This window comes from Pithys albifrons, chromosome 26 (assembly GCF_047495875.1).
Source record: "Pithys albifrons albifrons isolate INPA30051 chromosome 26, PitAlb_v1, whole genome shotgun sequence".
Classification (NCBI taxonomy): domain Eukaryota; kingdom Metazoa; phylum Chordata; class Aves; order Passeriformes; family Thamnophilidae; genus Pithys; species Pithys albifrons.
In genome coordinates, this window is record NC_092483.1 from 6,403,662 (window position 1) to 6,421,704 (window position 18,043).

At 43.0% G+C, this 18,043-nt stretch overlaps 1 long non-coding RNA gene across 1 annotated transcript; it reads left to right on the forward strand.

Annotated features, from left to right (window-relative positions):
* Positions 1–469: 469 nt before the first annotated feature.
* LOC139683028 (uncharacterized) lies at positions 470–3,969 on the forward strand. The gene is made up of 2 exons (XR_011699738.1): positions 470–1,169; positions 1,888–3,969. It is a non-coding gene; the product is annotated as an uncharacterized lncRNA (long non-coding RNA).
* The last annotated feature ends 14,074 nt before the right edge of the window (positions 3,970–18,043 follow it).

Consider the following 18,043-nt stretch of genomic DNA (forward strand, 5'->3'; position numbering starts at 1 on the left):
TAGATATGATAAAAGTTGCAGTACTAAATTACTCTAGAGAGATCCAAACGCTGGCCAATCTCCACCATTTCTCTTAGCATAAATTGGCCAAGCATTTGTACTTAATCTTATAAGTTCTTGTCTGGTTAGGTCTCACTCTGATCTCATCAACTCATACCAATATCTTAAAATAAATCCCAAAGGCATTTCCTTAGGAATTTTATGTCCGGTGGGATGCAGAAGCCCCATTTTCCGAGTAAACCGCAACTAAGAATGGAGAGAAGGCATGGTCTTCCCCCTCCTCCCCCCTTCCAACTCCATATAACTGATCTGTACAGTTATCCAGGGAGGGACACGGCCCTCTCTGCAAACGGAGTGGACCTGTTGGGCAAAATACAGGTTCTGGACACCTGCCAAAACCTATTGGGCTAGATATAAATTGGACAGCTGCCACTTTTGACAATTATGGGCAACTTCAGAAGATAAGGGAAGAATGCAGATACAGAAAAACCAATTGAAAGGAAGGAACTCAAAGTGACCCAGGTCTCTTGCCCACACTTTAGATCGGGGATAACTATAGAGAATTTTTTGCCGAATGTTGGAATTTTATATAGTATTTCACCTAGAAAGCAAGCCATATGCTGAACTGCCTATGTAAATAAGTGCTGTAGCCTTAAGAACTAATTAATGAGATCAGAAATGGCTGCTGCCGTCTTTCTCAGCAGATGTGCATGGTCAGCCAATTATGAAGAGCTTTGTAACATAAACAACATTGTTAGCCAATAATGAGTGCCAAAGTGTCAGCACCTGCAGAAGGTTACAGTCTTAAAGATGTATATTAGTGTGTGTGCGGAAGAATAAAGGGGCCTGTTGCTGCTAACTTCTGTGAAGTCGTCTCTCAGGTCCAAAAACCCGCCTCCCCCCGGATACAACTGGCGCCCGAAAACAGGTAGCCAGCCTTTCGCAAAATCTGGCTGGACCAGACGTGCGATTTCAGTCCGCAAAATCTGAAGAATTCAGACGTGCAGGACGCTGACCCACAGAATCCAGCCCCGGCTGGACGTGTGAGTGCCCTTGGAGACGAGGAAGAAGTTGGGAGGAAAGGTCGTTCGCCGTCAAAGGTCGTGGCCGGCACCCCGGACGTGCGGTAAGCTGCAAACTCGCATAATGGAGAACGGAGCAGCTCGAAAGTAAGTTTTAGAATTCCTCGCTATGCGAGAGCTGCCGAGTCCACCGAAAGGCTGGTGTATGGCTTAAGTAGACTAAAAAAGCAGAATTGCCTCGTTGCTCTTAGAAGGGGCAAAAAAGGCGGAAAGTAAGCAATAAACTTGAAAAAAGAACAAGAAAACAAACTGCTAATGAAAGCCAATAGGCAAAGGAATTAAAGTCAATCTAGCAAAAAGTCATAAACTGCCTTAAGCAGTATAAAGTGGCGAAGATGGGAACAGTCGTGGCTTGGCAGCTGTTACATAGATGCAAAAAGCCGCAACAGCTTTTCAGCCATCGCCTCTGGCTCGGGGGAGGAAAGAAACTTGGTAGTCGCCTGAAAACTCTGACAGCGACCCTGTTCCCAGCCCCCCAGCCCTGGCCGCCACCGCGCGAGTCCAGCTCCGCCGCTTTCGGGACTCGCTGCACCCCCCACCGCTCCCGCTCGCCCCTGCTGCCCTACCAAGGGTCCCAGCATCGGCGCAAAAAGGAAAAACAGCACAGAACGAGAAGTAAAAAGAAAAGCTCCGTATTAGTAAAATAGTATAGTCCCATCGCACCACGTGGGTTTTGTTTGTACCATCTTTGAGCTCTGCGTGTTCCTTTTCAGCTTGCAAAGTGCTGTAAAGTTGCCGAAAACTGTTGTCTTGACTCTGTTTTGCTTTGTTTCCATCTCTAACGCTGCAAAAGTGTTTTTTCCAGCCGCACTCCAACTTGCGTTATAAAAGAATTTTGTGCTGCGCAATTCGAACATGGCGCTTCTTCTCCAGCGGGGAGGAAAAGTTTTCCCCCCCCCCGGCTCTAAAGAAAGGGGGGAGAGCTTCTCGCATTAGATCATCGTCTCTTTCTGTCATGCGCAAGTCTCGCAAGGCATTCTGGGAGTTGTAGTTTGGACAGGTAAAGCTTTGCATTACGTCATCGGCTCCTTGCAAAGTCTTATGGGAAATGTAGTAATCTCGCAAAGAGCCTTGAGAATTGTAGTTCCAGCATACCCACCCCCGACGAACTGCAAGCCTGTCAGTGTTGCAAACAGCAAGTAGCCTCAACGAACTCACTTTAACAACCATCAGCTCAGTTTGCCTTTGAGACAACGGAACACAGACACCTGATGCCCTGCGATCACAGTCCTGCAGTACAGCATGCAAGACAGAATGCAGTGTCTTTCTCCAGCAATTCAGAGAGCAGCAGAGAAGTCTAAAAGAAATTTGTTGAACTGATTTTCTGTTAATTTAGCTTTTGTTAAATGGTTATAATGTGTTGTAGCATTTAATAATCTGGGGAAAAGTTTCTATTTTTCTCTCCACAGGTTGAAGTTAGCAATGGATAAGAACAACCAATTTCCTCTGACTGAATCAAGATCAGTTACCAGAACATTTGAGCAACTGGTTGAAGCTTTTAATTTGATCCCTCAAATTCAAAATTCAGAACACCTGATAGTAACTGATGTGTTTCCATTTGTTAGTGTTAAGCATTTTCCAAAAGTTCTTTTAAAACTACCAAAGTAAACTAAGACACATAATGGTATTGGTTATACAACATTAGATTAGTTAAGTTATGTTCTTTTTAATTAAAAAATGTAATTTATAGAAATACTGTTGTGTAGTATTGTTATATTTCTGTTAAGGTTTTGTGTTTCTTTTGGTGCACCAATGACAATGCCTGCAGGAATGTTTTTTCATTTGTTAAGAAAATTAAGTCGTTAAGCTAACAAAATAACATTTTTAATTTGTTAAGCAAATAAGGATTTTAAGTAAAGTTAAATAGTGTTTTTAATTTGTTAAAAAGCTAAAATATCAAGCAAAATAAGTTAAGTTACAGCATTAATTAAGTTATCTAAGTAATGTTCATTTAGTCCAAGTTTAAGTCATTAAAATTAAGTTACATTTATAGCTTATTGTCAACTAGTACCCTTCCTACATTAAGCTTGCTACATTACATAACAGCAGCCGTTAAGTTACTAGTGCTTATAATCAAAAAAAAAAAGGAGGAAAACTAAGTAAATGATTAAATAAATCTTAATAAAAAAATTTAGGTCACATAACTTGTCATCTGCAAAAGCAATGGAACTGTAAATGCTGTTTGTCGTTCTGCTGTTATGAATGAAGTTAGCTTTAATCTATTGCCAATTCAAGATATTTAGTTTACCTTTGTCAATGTAACCAGATAGCAAGAGCTTTGTGTTAGCTGATATCAAGTAAGAAACCCTTTTAAAACATGTTTAAGTAGCATTCTAAGTTCAATAGCTAATCAGTGCCTTATAGCATTAATAATGCCAGTATTTTATCTGTTTTAGCAACTAGTGTGAATAATGGTTCTCTTTCAAATTCTTAGTTTAATTCCTTAGAATTAATAAGTAGCTTCGTAATTTAATTAAGCAAGTCTTATTAGTGTTATTGCTGTGTGTATTAATATTAAGCTATTAAGATGTTTAAGTGTATTAAACAAGCCATTCTGTAAGCAGTAACCGGACATAGGCAGTTCAAAAAAAAAGGAGGGCATATGTTGGAATTTTATATAGTATTTCACCTAGAAAGCAAGCCATATGCTGAACTGCCTATGTAAATAAGTGCTGTAGCCTTAAGAACTAATTAATGAGATCAGAAATGGCTGCTGCCGTCTTTCTCAGCAGATGTGCATGGTCAGCCAATTATGAAGAGCTTTGTAACATAAACAACATTGTTAGCCAATAATGAGTGCCAAAGTGTCAGCACCTGCGGAAGGTTACAGTCTTAAAGATGTATATTAGTGTGTGTGCGGAAGAATAAAGGCGCCTGTTGCTGCTAATTTCTGTGAAGTCGTCTCTCAGGTCCAAAAACCCGCCTCCCTATGGTTACAGCCGAACTCAAATCCCCAGTCTTCCCTCCCTCGGGGTCTCTTCTATCTGCCCAGATTTTCAATAGCTAGCTAAAACCTTAACAAGATTAAAAACCTTCTATCTTACCTCCCACAAACAGGTCCGCTGAGTCGCAGGTGTTATCCCCTCAGTTGAGATGAAAGAAGAAAACCTCCTAATTCACGGCAGGGAGTTCTCCTTCTTTATGGATGGTTAATTTCTCAATCGAGAAAGGCCAGCCTAGCAACTTTGACTTCCTGGCCAATGCACCAAAACTGTTGCCTGTTCTTGTGAAAATAGAGACATGAAAAAAGTTTTAATGGAGAAAGATATACAGGTTACCTTTATTAGAAGCTTCTAAGGCGCACACCAGAAGGTCTTCACCCTGTGACCAGGAATGTTACAATTTTATAACTTCTCTAGTAATTTGCATGTGAGATATCGATAACCAACCATGATCTTTATTTGCCTCTGTGCCTCACCCATAGGGGTCCTCAGAACTGCCCCTTGGAGATCTTCCAGGACCTCTAGGCCTTCTTCTTGTGTTTTGTCTTTTCGCTATCTACAGCTGGCTTCCCACAAACAACATGGCCTTGGCAGGGCATGAGAAAGCTCACGATTTGTGAGAAAGAGCTTTAGTAACTGACTTTAGGATGTGAGCAACCTAGAAGGATCTATGCAACTTACATGATTCTAAAGATCTACAAAAACACACTAGAATCCTTAGGCATCACCACCACAGATATTTCACACTCCCTATTTCATAGAATCAATCATAGAATCATAGAATTGATTGGGTTGGAAAAGACCTCCGAGATCATCAAGTCCAACCCTTGGTCCACTCCAGTCCGTTTGTATGTATGGCTCAGCTTTGTGAACGAAGATTTGGGAAGGGCTCTACCCACATAGGTGTATCCTTTGAGCCTGCGCAGTGGTTGTTTTTTTTTTTAGGTGAGGCACAGCATGCGCAGAACTGGCCCCACCCTTTAACTCCTGAGGTTCATCTGCCACAGCCCAGTGAGCTTGGATGATGACAGTGAAGTCCTCAGGACTAGAACCTACAGCCCTGGGTCGGTATTGCCAGGAAGTGTCCCATCCAAGTAATAACCGGGGCTGACCCTACTTAGCTTCCGAGATCTGATGGGATCGGGTGTCAGGGAGGCATTTCACTGCCTACACTCCCTATTATCCACAAGCAAATGACATAGTCGAGAGGACAAGTGGCCTGCTTAAGCGATTCTTAAAGTTCCAAAATTCCAATTGGACTGGACGACTACGGGATGCTGTAAAAATGGTCAGTGACCGATGGGGAGTGAATGGATGCCCTAGACTCACAGCTTTTTGTCCACAGCCTCCCTCTTTGATACCAGCAGCATCAAAAACTACAAGTAATCAAGAACCCTCTCACTTTCCAGGACAATCTGTATTGGTAGAGCTGCCTACTGTGGGAGCCATACCCATAGTACTCATTACTCCCTTAAATATGTACACTTGGAGAGCAAAATATGCTTATGGCAAAGAACACAAAATAAGCTCTCAGTGGATTGTTCCTACATTTTGATGTTAGCCCTAGAAGGGGCCGGACAGACATTTTCTTTTCTTTTACAGGTAGCTGTTCAATGAAGAAAAATGCTCAGAACTGTGAATGAAAAGCCTTTGACTTGGACTATGGTTCACCATTCTGATATTGGGTTTGCTGGTAACTGTGGTTATAATATGTTGGTTACATTTGTCTGGTTATTTACCTTGTGCATGTGCTCAGCAGAGTAGACTTGGAGGCAAGAATCAACAAAACTTCACTTGGGAACTAGTCAAAGTGTTTGTGAAAATATGGAATCATACTGATGGAGGTATATGTGTAGCATTACCTGGATCTGCTGAGTAAGGTTTGCGATTTTTTAATAATACCATTGAATTTTCTTTTATTTTCAACACGGCCAATGTGACTGCTCCATTGTCCCAACCTGAACATTGGATAAGTAAAACAAAAGGAGCCCAGACACACTGGGGAGGTACTCCTATGGTTCATGGCGTTTACCAAATGTATAATCCTCCTTCTAATGCACCTCGTGAGTGGATATTAAACTGTAAACCCTGTAAAACTACACACCCAGGGATAAATGTGACCATCTCATCTCAAACTCAACCCCCTCATCCAGACATAATGGAGTAGAGGTGAAGTTGGACCTGAGACTATAACCTTTGAGGAATGTAATGGTATTCAACTGATGCCTAAAGGTTTTAGTGTGTATTTTGTAGATTTTTAGAGCTTTTAGAATTATGTAGGTCTTCCTGGGTTGCTCACATATTAGGTGGCATTAGAAGTTACTAAAACATTTTCTCATACATTCTTAAGCTCTCTCAAGGACATGGTGTTTTGAAAAAAACACCTGCAAGATCGCTTAGAGAGAAAACAATAGAGAGGGCCCAGAGTGGGCATCAGGGAAATTGGTACCCCCGGGTTGGCTATAAATATCAGATATGCTAATAACTGGAGGTTATAAAAACTGTAATATCCCTGAACACGTGTGCGCATACTTCGTGGTGTGCACCTGGAAGCTTCCAAATAAAGGTACATTTCTATCTTTCTCTGCTAATGTTTTGAGTGTCTTTTTGCAGGAATTTTAGGCATCAGTTTGGTGCAATTGGCCACGAAATCAGAGTTGATGAGTTGGCTTCTCTCGATCGAGAAATTTTCATCTAGAAAGAAGGGATTCTTCTCTGCTGGCAATTCTAGGAAGATTCCTTCACATCAACCAGGGAAGCAAACAGCTGCCAGCTGCAACTCGACGGATCCATGGGAGGTAAGATAGAAAAATAACCTGCTAAGGTTTCAGCTAGCTATGGGAATCTGGGCATAGGGAGATCTCCAAAGGACAGATTGGGGGGATAAGTGGACGAGTATTTGTTTATGGTTATCCTTGATCTCAGGGCGAAGGCATAGACTCAAATCTTGTGTGAATATTTTTTTTATCTCATCTCCTTCTGTTTTCTTCATTCTTTTCCTCTCTTGTAATTCGCCAGTAATTAATGCAGATTGGAGGCTGTCCAAGCTGTACTTGGACCAGTTAGGCTTTGGCAGGAGTCCAAAATCTGTATTTCGCCCAATCTGCCCTGTTTGGAAAGGGAGGAGTGTGTGCCTCTCAGAGTAGCTATAAAATAGTTGCATGGAGTAGAAAAAGGCGGGGGAGGGAGGGAAGCTGTTAAAGATTCAAACAAAGGTTGGGTGGGGGCTGGGAAGAATTTTTTCTCTCCCTCCCAACACAAAGGTCTGGGGAGAGTGGAGTGCCAAAACCGAGAACAAAGGGGACAGACAGGGGGTTTTCTGGGACTTCCTCTTTCCAGTCGCTTAGGGGAGAGAAAGCTAGCTTTGGCGGGGGCCACTGAGCTCCTTTTCCTCACTTGGTTCTTCCTGTTTTTTCCCCCTCAAACTTCTCCGTGCACCCCTGGGTTTCAGAGAGAGAGAGAGAGAACCTTTTGGACTTTGCTATGGGCTTTTCCTGGGGACTCGTTCCGTTCATCCCCAACCCCCCTAGCACCTCTGTCTTCGGAAAAAGGGACAAGGAGAGAGAGAGAGAGAGAGAGAGAGAGAGTGAGAAAGAGAAAGAGAAAGAGAAAGAGAGCACCCTACCTTCAGACAGTTCACTGTGATCATGGGACTGATATTGCTGAGTGAGTTTTTGAGGAGAAGGGGGTGGGAATACCTCACCCCTACCCTCTCTCCGTTTCCACCTCACTAGAGGACTTTGCTGCCAGCCGAGGCACAGCAGTTACCCCTGCTGTTTGTGAATATAATTACACCAAAGATCCAAAGACAAAATTCCATTTCATTTAAAGGGGTTGTTCTTTTCTTTGGGGGTACAGTTTAGTTGTGTATTCTGTCCCAGTTTTGGTGTATATATTTGTACTTAAGAGCTGTTATCCTCTGGGTTTTTTTTTCTTCCTTTGTTAAGTCATAAGTTTCGTTTTGATTAAAACTCCTACATTTCAAAGCAGTGGTGATTGTGTTTTGGGGAGCTCCTCTTCTCCTAGTCCATATAAATATCTTAGTTTCTTCTAAACTAAGACAGAAGCCTCCATTGTGGTACTGTGTGGTACTACTGGAGTTATATTTTTTACTTGAAAATATGGGTCCAAGGCATTCAGCAGGACAGGAAAACCCTAAGGAAGCTCCCTTAGGGTTAGTCTTAAAGGACTGGTATAATTTGGCTGACCCCATTGCCTCTGTCTTGAGCACCGCCTCTGGCATGAGCACTGCCCTGGGGGCTGGTGCCTTTGCTGGCCCCGCCACTGGCGCCGCCCCAGAGGCCGCTGCAGCCACCGGCCCAGCCCCTGTCACTGGCACCCCAGGTGCTGGCACTGCCTCCACCCCCAGAGTCAGCACTGCCCCCGGTGCTGTGGGCCACGACCAGCAGCCAGTCACTCCCACAGCAAAGGAGGGTGGGGTGAGGACTGTGGCTGCAGTGGAGACCAGGGCTGTGGTGGAGGTGGGGCATCGAGGAAGGGGGATGCAGGTCCCCCAGCTTCTGCCTTCCCAACTCACTCCTTTTTTGAGGATCCAGGCCCATCCAGAGAGAATATTTCCACTCCCATGAGGAAGGAAGCTGTTGCAAGGAGGGAAAGGAGGGGGCCTCCCTATGCTTCCTCATTGCAAAGAAGGGGCACAGATTCAGATTCCTCTACAGGGGAGGAATCAGACATTAACTCTGAGGAAGAAATCACAGTTGTAAAGAAGGAAACCAGAGAGGAAATGCCTATGACTACTGCGAGGAGAAGGGGAAAGAGAACTCATTAAGCTCTCCCAGCTTCCTGTTGCTTCATGAATAAGAGCAAAAACAAAAGAGTTTGATCCTGCTATATTGGGTCCTTTAATACAAGCTATGAGTAATTGTTGGTACAGTAAAATCAAAAGTGAGCAATTCAGATCTATAGAAGACCCTGTGAGACTGAAGGCAGCTAAGAATAAACAAGTCACAGCTGCTCGGAGGAGTTAGTTTCTCATGGGAGCTCCTCTGGTTTCTCACAGCACACTGGAGAGGTTCTTGAAAACATCTAGGGTAAGTTACTATAAACATGGGACTTGTGAGATAATGGGTTCTAACCAACTGAAGTTTCTAGCGTGGTGTTGTGCAACACGTTTTAGCCAATAAGCTGTAGTTCTAACCATATATAAACTGTGTGCTATGTGTAATAAAATGTCTTCACTATGAATCTCATAGATTTGTGTGAAGTCCAGTTCCTCCGCCATTTATTTTTTGTTTACTTCGAGTAATCAAGGTCCAGTTTTAATAAGAGTGTCCTTTACTCTTACTGAATTACAGTGACATAAAGCCACAGTTGGGGAATACAGAGGGAATCCAGAAAAGGTGGTCAGTTTTGCAGAAAGGGCTATTAGGTCACAAAACCCAGACTAGTGTGACTTGGAATCTATATTAGAAACGTTAATGATAAGACAGATAAAGATATGGTGAGAAGAGCTGCTCGAGCAGCAATTGATTCACATATGATGCCGAAAGGGTTTTTGTTCTGATTTTCACATTTTGTAGATTTTAGGAACACAGTAGTTGTAGATTTTTAGAGGGTTAATATTTCTAACAGTTTAATGCCTTTCTATCACTACCCCTGTCCCAGAACAGGGAGCTCAAATTCCTTTAGTTAATTAATCTTGTTTAGACTCCTTTCCAAGGTAAAGAGCTGAAGGATATCAGAAGGCCTACAGAATGAAACATAAATATAGGTCAGAGTAACCCAAAAGCCAGAATTGGATGAACTCCAAGAGACCTTTGTGTGCCTGAGGAAGAAGAGTTGATGAAGACAGAGGGTCTTGACGACCCCAGACCCAATTCCAGGGGGTTGGACCAGGGGTGGGACTGGGACTGGACTGAGAAATGTGTAAAGCAATGATTGGAGGGATCTTAGTATAAAAGCCATGGAAACAAGAACTGAGACACATGCATGTCATCCTGTATTCCTGTGGGCTGTAGGCCCTGTGTTATTAAAGGACCTTTACTTTTTATCTTACCCTACACTAACGTGCCTCGAAGTCCTGGTTTTTTGGGGGGAAGGGTCATTCACGGCATCACATATATCAGTCAATCAAAATCAAGGGAATATTGATGATATTTTCCCTCTATGGGACCCTAAGTGAAATCCAAATGACCCAGCCAATCAAGAAAAGTTAAAAACGTAGCAGATGTGGGTTATGTTTGGTTTGCAACATGCTATTCCTAAAGCAATGAATTGGTTGAAAATATATTCTATAAAACAAAATAAAGATGAATCCTCAATGGACTGTCTCCATAGGTTACAAGAAGCTATGATAAAATATACCAATGTAGACCTCCAATCAGAGGAAGGGAAGTCACGCCTGATTTTTCTGTATGTAGGTCAAGCTGCTGACGATATAAGGAAAAACTGCAAAAATTGAATGAAAAAACAGATATAGGTAAATATTTGGATGTAGCTTGGATGGTATTCAGAAATAGGGATTCACAAGGAAAGGAAGAAATAAATGAGTATCATCATAGATGTAAGTGTCCTGAATGCAAACCACACCAGGATAAAAGGATTAATAAGGAAAAGGAACCTAAGAAGAGTACTTCTACCCCTTTGAGACAGAGTCAATGTGCTTTTTGCAAAAAGGAAGGACACTGGAAAAAAGACTGTTCACTCATGAAGAAAAAGAAATTTCCAAATAAATATCCAGACCCAGTCTCCTAAATGCATGTGGATGAGGCCTGAAGAGGAGCAGAGGATTCTCCCCCAGCAGAACCTCTGGTTATAGCTAAGATGGGAAAGGACAACGTTGAGTTTTTGATGGACACGGGAGTGACATATTCTGTTTTAAATACTTTAGAAGGGAAACTGAGTCACAATACTATATGGGTGGTTGGTGCTACAGGGGTAACAGAAATGAGACCTTTCTTTCAACCTTTTATCACAACATCTAACTTCACACAGACACAGTTCTGAGTGTGTAGTAGTATGCAGTAAAGTTGTGGCAGCCAAAAACAAAGAGGGCATAGTTCGCAGGTGTCACACACAAGACAGTTTATTAAATCACTCCATGTAAAAAGGAAAAAGGGAAAAAATAAGTAAAGGTAAAAGCCAACTCTAACTTCAAATTACACAATATATATTGTAAAATCCCACCCACAGCCAAGTTTTATAGGTTGTATCACAGTGTCTATAAACCTTATTACAGCTTCTAATTGGATGTTACTTTCTGCACAGATGTTCTCTTTGCCGTGAGAAACTTATCTCTTCAACATTCTTTTCTCATGCCTGCTTCTCCCAAAACCTTCTTATCTCATTTTTGTTTTTGCTACCTTGCTAGTTTTTCTCACAGAACTAATTACCAGCTAGTAGGCCTCAGAATCTGTTTGCAGCTCCAAAACCTTTTCTAACTCAAAAAACCTTTTTTATCATTACATGAGTGGGCTTCTGCAAGGCTTAGAAACCTCTAGTTGTTAAATAAAGTAACTTGACTGCATCTAATTAAAATTTGAGAGGTTATTCCAAGTCCTCATTGTCGTAGGTTACAACAGAATTGAGTAATGGTGGAGAAAGGCACACTATATTTACATTAAGGTACCTTTATCCTCCCCTGTGCAGGGATCTTACAAAGTACAAGAAGAGTTACATACAGAACTACTTTAACAAACAGTTGCACACATTTTTAAAACTTATACACACCATTTAAACTATCTAACAACACACTGCTACAGCTAAATATTAACTAATATATATTTCATAAAATTGGTGGATCCACACAGTTGTTGTCTATCTTATTTTTAACTTTATTAATAGAGCTATTCATATGTATTTCTCCTCAGAGTTCAGCAGGTTTCTTCTCTCACTTTGCCATGAGCCCAAGGTCATCTGGGAGATTCCACTGTTATCTCTGAGGCTCCCATCTGGGAAGCAGCCCTTGGCTCGCCAGCCTGAAAACCTGCATGTTCTCCAACAACCTTTAATGTTCAAACTAAGTAAACACTGGGTAACTCACCAATTTCTCTATATGCCAAACTCTCCTAAACATTTACTGGGTAGGGATCTATTGGAGAAATTAAAAGCTGAAATTACATTCTGTGAGGGGGGAGAAATAAATACTATAATTCCAGAAACTAAATATGTCGAGGCAGCTACTCTTTTTGTACAGGAAAACTGTGGTGAGATCCCCACAGTGGTTGAGAGTGCTGTCATTCCTACTGTGTGGGCCAGCAACTACCCTCTGAAGTTAGACAGTCACAAGGGATTAGTACCTATAATTGAAAAGTTCCTTATGGCATCACAAATCACTCCACCCGCAGGAAAGCTGACTGGGTTGTCTGCTATGCCTTGGAAAAACACCAGAACCTTGGGAAGTGGCATCAAAAACAGAGCTTAAATCAAAGTTTGCAGATACCCCTTATCTGCTGTCTTTTGCATTTAAAAGAAATGTAGCCTGTATGTGTGCCTTTGCTCTGTGTCAAGACCTGTGAAGACCTATGTCACATTATTCCTTGTTCTTCTCCCCCTTGTGTCATGAATAATGGATTAACTTTAGGTTTCTGCTCTCCTCAGATAAACAAACTGTAAATTCCTTAGTTAGTCCAGCCCTCCTCTGTTTTGCATAACGCCTGCCCCTTAATTAAAATAACCCTGTATTATTCTGAAAGTCCTTACAATATATTGTCTTTATCCTTCCCTCAAATAAAGTCCATTATTGCTCGCCACAGTTCCTTAAATTTGGGTTATTGGTAGAATGTGAATCGAGGTACACCACACCCATATTGCCAGTAAAAAAGGCTGATGGTAAAAGCTATCAATTGGTGCAGGATTTAAGGTCCATTAATAAAATAACAGAGGACATTCACCCACTATTGGCCAACCCCTATACTCTTGTAATCAGACTGACATAGGATTTTGGGTGGTTTGCAGTACTTGATCTTAAAGATGCCTTCTTCTGCATCCCCGTACACAAAAATAGTAAAGAGCTTTTTGATTTTGAATGGGAAAATCCTGAAACAGGGAGAAAACCTCACCTAAACTGGGCTGTCCTATCCCAGGGCTTCAAAAATAATCCAAAAATATTCAGGAATCAGTTGGCAAAAGAGCTGGAGGACTGGAGAAGACAGCAACAGGAAGGAGTAGTTCTGCAATATGTGAACAACATCCTCATTGCTGCCAAGGATCGGGACAAATGCATCCAGCTCACTGTAAGTCTGTTGAACTTTTTGGGACTGAGTGGGTGTAGTGAGCCACCATGAGAATAGAAAGAAGGAGGCCTGGGAATTGTCAAGATAACTTTGTATTGTTTTATCTAAAGCCTTGATTTACTGTCCAGGGATGGAGCCAAGTTCTCAGCTTGTAATGCATGGAGTGTGAATGGGTTGCTTGAAACTCCCAAAGACTGTGTATGTGTGTCTGTGACTGGCCAGCTGTGAGTGTGTGTGGTAGTTTTAGTTAGGCCTTTTGGTAGGCCTCAGTTTTAGTAGGCTTGATGGTGCTAGGTAGATTAGGAAAGACAGGTGTCACCTGACTTAAGCAACCAAAGAAATATTTCATACCAGATGACACAAACTGGGATATAAATATAGTAAATTAGGAGGAGTTCTCTGAGTTTCTGATGGCTTCTCATCTGGGAAAGACGTATCGTGTTGTTCTCTTGGAGCAGGCCTCATCGTCACTTGCTGCTATGGTATCTTAGGAAAGGAAAAGGTGCAGTTTTAGTCTTCTCTCTGCTTGGGTCTGTCCCTGGGGGATTGAGTTCTCTTGAATGATTTGTAGCTAGAATGGTGAGATTTGTGTTCGGTGGGGGGTAGGGAGTTATTGTTTGTTATTTCTAACTTGTGTAAGTGTGTGTTATATTGTAGTCTTCTTTCAATTTTCTTTCTTCTGTATAAATATATATAATTAGTTTAAATCTTAGAGTTTTTCCCTCTCTCCCTTTTCTCAGCAAGGGGGGGGGTGGGGGGTGGGGGGAGAATGACTCTGTATTGGGCAGTTGGCATTTTGCCAGCTCAACCCAAGACAGGTAATTGGTGCCGAAACTCAGAAATGACTAAGGACCTTGGCAAGTGTCCTGAGAGCTTGGCAGGTTTCCTGGGAATTGTTTTATAAACTGTTGCGAATTTATCTCACGTTTTGAGTACATGGAGAAATCATAACATAAAGAATGGTTTCTTGCTGCTGGATGCTTGTTTTATCCCTTTTACTGACTGTCTTTGTGAGTTCAGACAGCTCCAATTGTATCTGCTGTGAATGTACCCAGTCCAGGGAGAGGCCTTACAGCCCAAGAGACCAGTCTTTCTCCCCTGCCCCACCTTGACAGAGAGTAAACCCCAAGCGTAGGTCATGTGGTGAACTGTGGTCCTTCCTGTGTGACCACGGGGAAGACATGAAGAGGTGAGACAGTGAATCTGTTTCTATGCTTGATGTCCAGGTTTGGAAATCAAAATGAAAGAAACCTAGTAAAAAAGCTGTCCACATCGTTGAAGCAGAGATCCCAGAAGAGAGTAAAGAACAGCAATAAGGCTGCCCTGCCTCCAGCCAGGAGGAGGAGGACAACTGAGTCAATTGGACATTGCTGAACCAGAGGAGTAGCCAAGGCTTTACCTCTACACTGACTTGTGGATGATAGCCAGTGCCCTGTGGGGAAGGCTAGACTGATGGAAGAAGACTAATTGGAAGCATGGAGAGGCCCATGTGGGATGTTGATATGTACTGGGACACTGACGCTTCAGTAGAATCTGTGGAGATTCGTCGTGTAGATGCTCATGTGCCCAAAAACTGAGCTAATGAGGAACATCACACGTGGACTAGTGTTGGTTCAGTAAAATCAAAAGTGAGCAATTCAGATCTATAGAAGACCCTGTGAGACTGAAGGCAGCTAAGAATAAACAAGTCACAGCTGCTCGGAGGAGTTAGTTTCTCATGGCAGCTCCTCAGGTTTCTCACAGCACACTGGAAAGGTTCTTGAAAACATCTAGGATGAGTTACTATAAACATGGGACTTGTGAGATAGTGGGTTCTAACCAATTGAAGTTTCTAGCGTGGTGTTCTGCAACTCTTTTTAGCCAATAAGCTGTAGTTCTAACCATATATAAACTGTGTGCTTTGTGTAATAAAATGTCTTCACTATGAATCTCATAGATTTGACTCCGGAGTTTTCAAGAGGTGTTCCTCCCATAGCTAGCTTCTCAGCCAGTCACCCTCTAAAGTAAACAAACTTTCGCAGAGAGAAAGGACTTCACAGTACAAATCTATGAGATTCAAAGTGAAGACATTTTATTTCAAACAGCACACGGTTTATATAGGGTTAGAGGTACATCCTATTGGCTAAAAAGGTCTCACCCCAACACCCTAGAACTTCTAATTGGTTAAAAGCCTATACCTCACAAGTCCAGTGTTTGTATTATCTCATCCCGATGTTTTGAGGTCCATGTCCGGAGATCAGGAAGGCAGTTGAGACGTTCTCATGAAAACACTTGCAAGGAGTGACTGTCGCCCAACGGACAAACAGCAGGTGTGTGTCCTTGCAAGCTTAAGTATCTGCATGATTCTCACGGAGCTGAAGCAGTTTGGATTGCTCAGAAATTCACTTTTTGCAAGCAATCTCACAACAACCCTCCTGCAAATGCTGTGTGCTTTGCCCTTCCCGAGGCTCAAGGGACAACTCCGTCCCTCCCAGGCGAAACCCCTCGCCCTCCCAGGCCAGGAAACTGGCTAGGCCCAAGGCCAGTTCACCCTCCCAGCCCCTCTGTATTCCTACCAGGGGCAAAAATCCCCCCCTTCCGTAGCCAAATGCTACAGAAACCCAAAGTAACTGCTCGTTATCTCACCTCCATGGTCCGGACCAGGTAATTAATGTGAGTCAGGTCCTGTAGTTTCCACCTTTTGGGCAGCCAAAACTGTTGCCATAAAAGTCTTTAAAAAGACTCTGAGCCAAGTTTTTGTAGGAGATAAGATAAAGGGCAGTCACTTTAATGAGCAACCTCGCTCATCCAGGAATACATAGACGCGCGCGTGTGCAAGCTTTAATTTCTATAGCTTTTATAATATAGTCTATTCAATCACTACCTTACACATGTCCAGTTCCACCTCCGTCCCCTCCCAGTTCCCACCCCCTGTTGAATTGAGGCTGGAGGTGTCAGGACCCTCTGTCTTCATCCACCTCCTCTTCTTCAACACATAAAGGTCTTTTGGACGCTCTCCAGTGCTTCGGGTCACTCTGCTCTATGTTTATGTTTCCCTCTGATATCCTCCAATCTTGTACCTTGAGAAAGAGACTAAATAGCTGGCAGATCTTAGTTGCCTGTTCTGGAGCAGGGATAGAGATAGAAGGACCTTATACTATAAGCTGCTAAATATTAACCCACTAAAATCTACAGTGTTACATTTACTGTGTTCCTAAAATCTGCAAAATATGAAAATTGGAAAATCAAAAACCTCTCCGGCATCAAAACCATTCCCCCTTGTCCTATCACTTGTAAAAAGTCCCTTTCCAGCCTTCTTGTAGGCTCCCTTCAGGTACTGGTGGCCACAATTCAGTCACCCCTAAGCCATCCCTTTTCCAGGCTGAACAATCTCAATTTTCTCAGCCTTTCCTCATAGGAGAGGTACTCCATCCCTCTGATCAACTTGGGGGCCCTCCTCTGGACTCACTCCAACAGGTCATTTCCTTCCTGTGCTGGGGACCTCAGAGCTGGATGCAGTGCTCCAGGTGGGGTCTCAGCACAGCAGAGTAGAGGGGGAGAATCACCTACCCCAACCTGCTGGTCACGCTTCTTTTGATGCAGCCCAGGCTACGATTGGCTTTCTGTTCTGCAAGTGTTCATTGCCAGCTCATGTCCAGCCTCTCATCCACCAGCCCCCTCAAGTCCTTCTCCACAGGGCTGCTCTTAATCTGTTCATCCCCCAGCCTGTATTGATACTGGGAGTTGCCCCAACCCAGGTGTTGCACCTTGCACTTGGTCTTGTAAAACCTCAGGAGGTTCCCATGGGCCCAATTCTCGAGCTTGTCCAGTTTCCCCTGCATGGTATTCCATCCCTTCAGGCATGTCAACCCTACTACTCAGCTTGGTGTTGCCTGCTGTTGCCTTAAGAGACCGCAGAAAACAAGACTCCAGCCAACTTAGTGCATGAGATAAGATAAAAAGGGTAGGTCCTTTAATTTCCAGGCCTAGGGCCTTCAGGAATACATATTGACACATGTCCCTGAACACTGGCTCCATAGTTTTTATCATAATGTCCATCCAATCCCCGCTGGCCTATCCCCAGTTCTGCCCCGTCCTGCCCCCTGGTGCACCTCATCAGGAATTGAGTCTGAGGAAGTCTGGGACCCTCTCTTCATCATGCTTCATCTTCCTCGCAGCACGCAGGGTACTTGGAGGCCATCCAGAGTTCTGGGCTTAGAGGTCACTCTGTCGACGTTTGTCTCATGGTGCAGGCCTTGATGTGTCTTTTAGCACTTCTACCTTGAAAACAAGTCTAAACTGCTAAAGGAATTTTGAGGGATTGATAAGAGTATGGGGTTAGTATGTATAAACATCGAACTTAAGCTACTAGAAATACTGGTACACTAAAATCTACATTCACTACAATTACAATTACTTCTAAAATCTATAAAAATTAAAAATATCAAAAATCAAAAAACCCTTTAGGCATCACTGCAAACTTGCTGAGGGTATACTCAATCCCTTCACCTATGTCATTAATGGAGATATTAAACAGTACTTGTCCCAATACGGACCCCTGAGTGACACCACTTGACACTGATGTCCGTTGGGACTGAGCCATTGACCACTACGCTCTGGATGTGACCATCCAACCAATTCCTTATCCATCTAAGAGTGTACCTGTCAAATCCATGTCTCTCCAATTTAGAGAGCAGGATGTTAGGGGGGACCGTGTCAGAGGCCTCACAGAAGTCCAGATAGATGATGTCTGTAGCCCTTCCCTTGCCTGCTGATGTAGTGACTCCATCATAGAAGGCCACTAGGTTGTTCATGCAGGACTTACCTTGGGTGTCCTGGGTTGAGC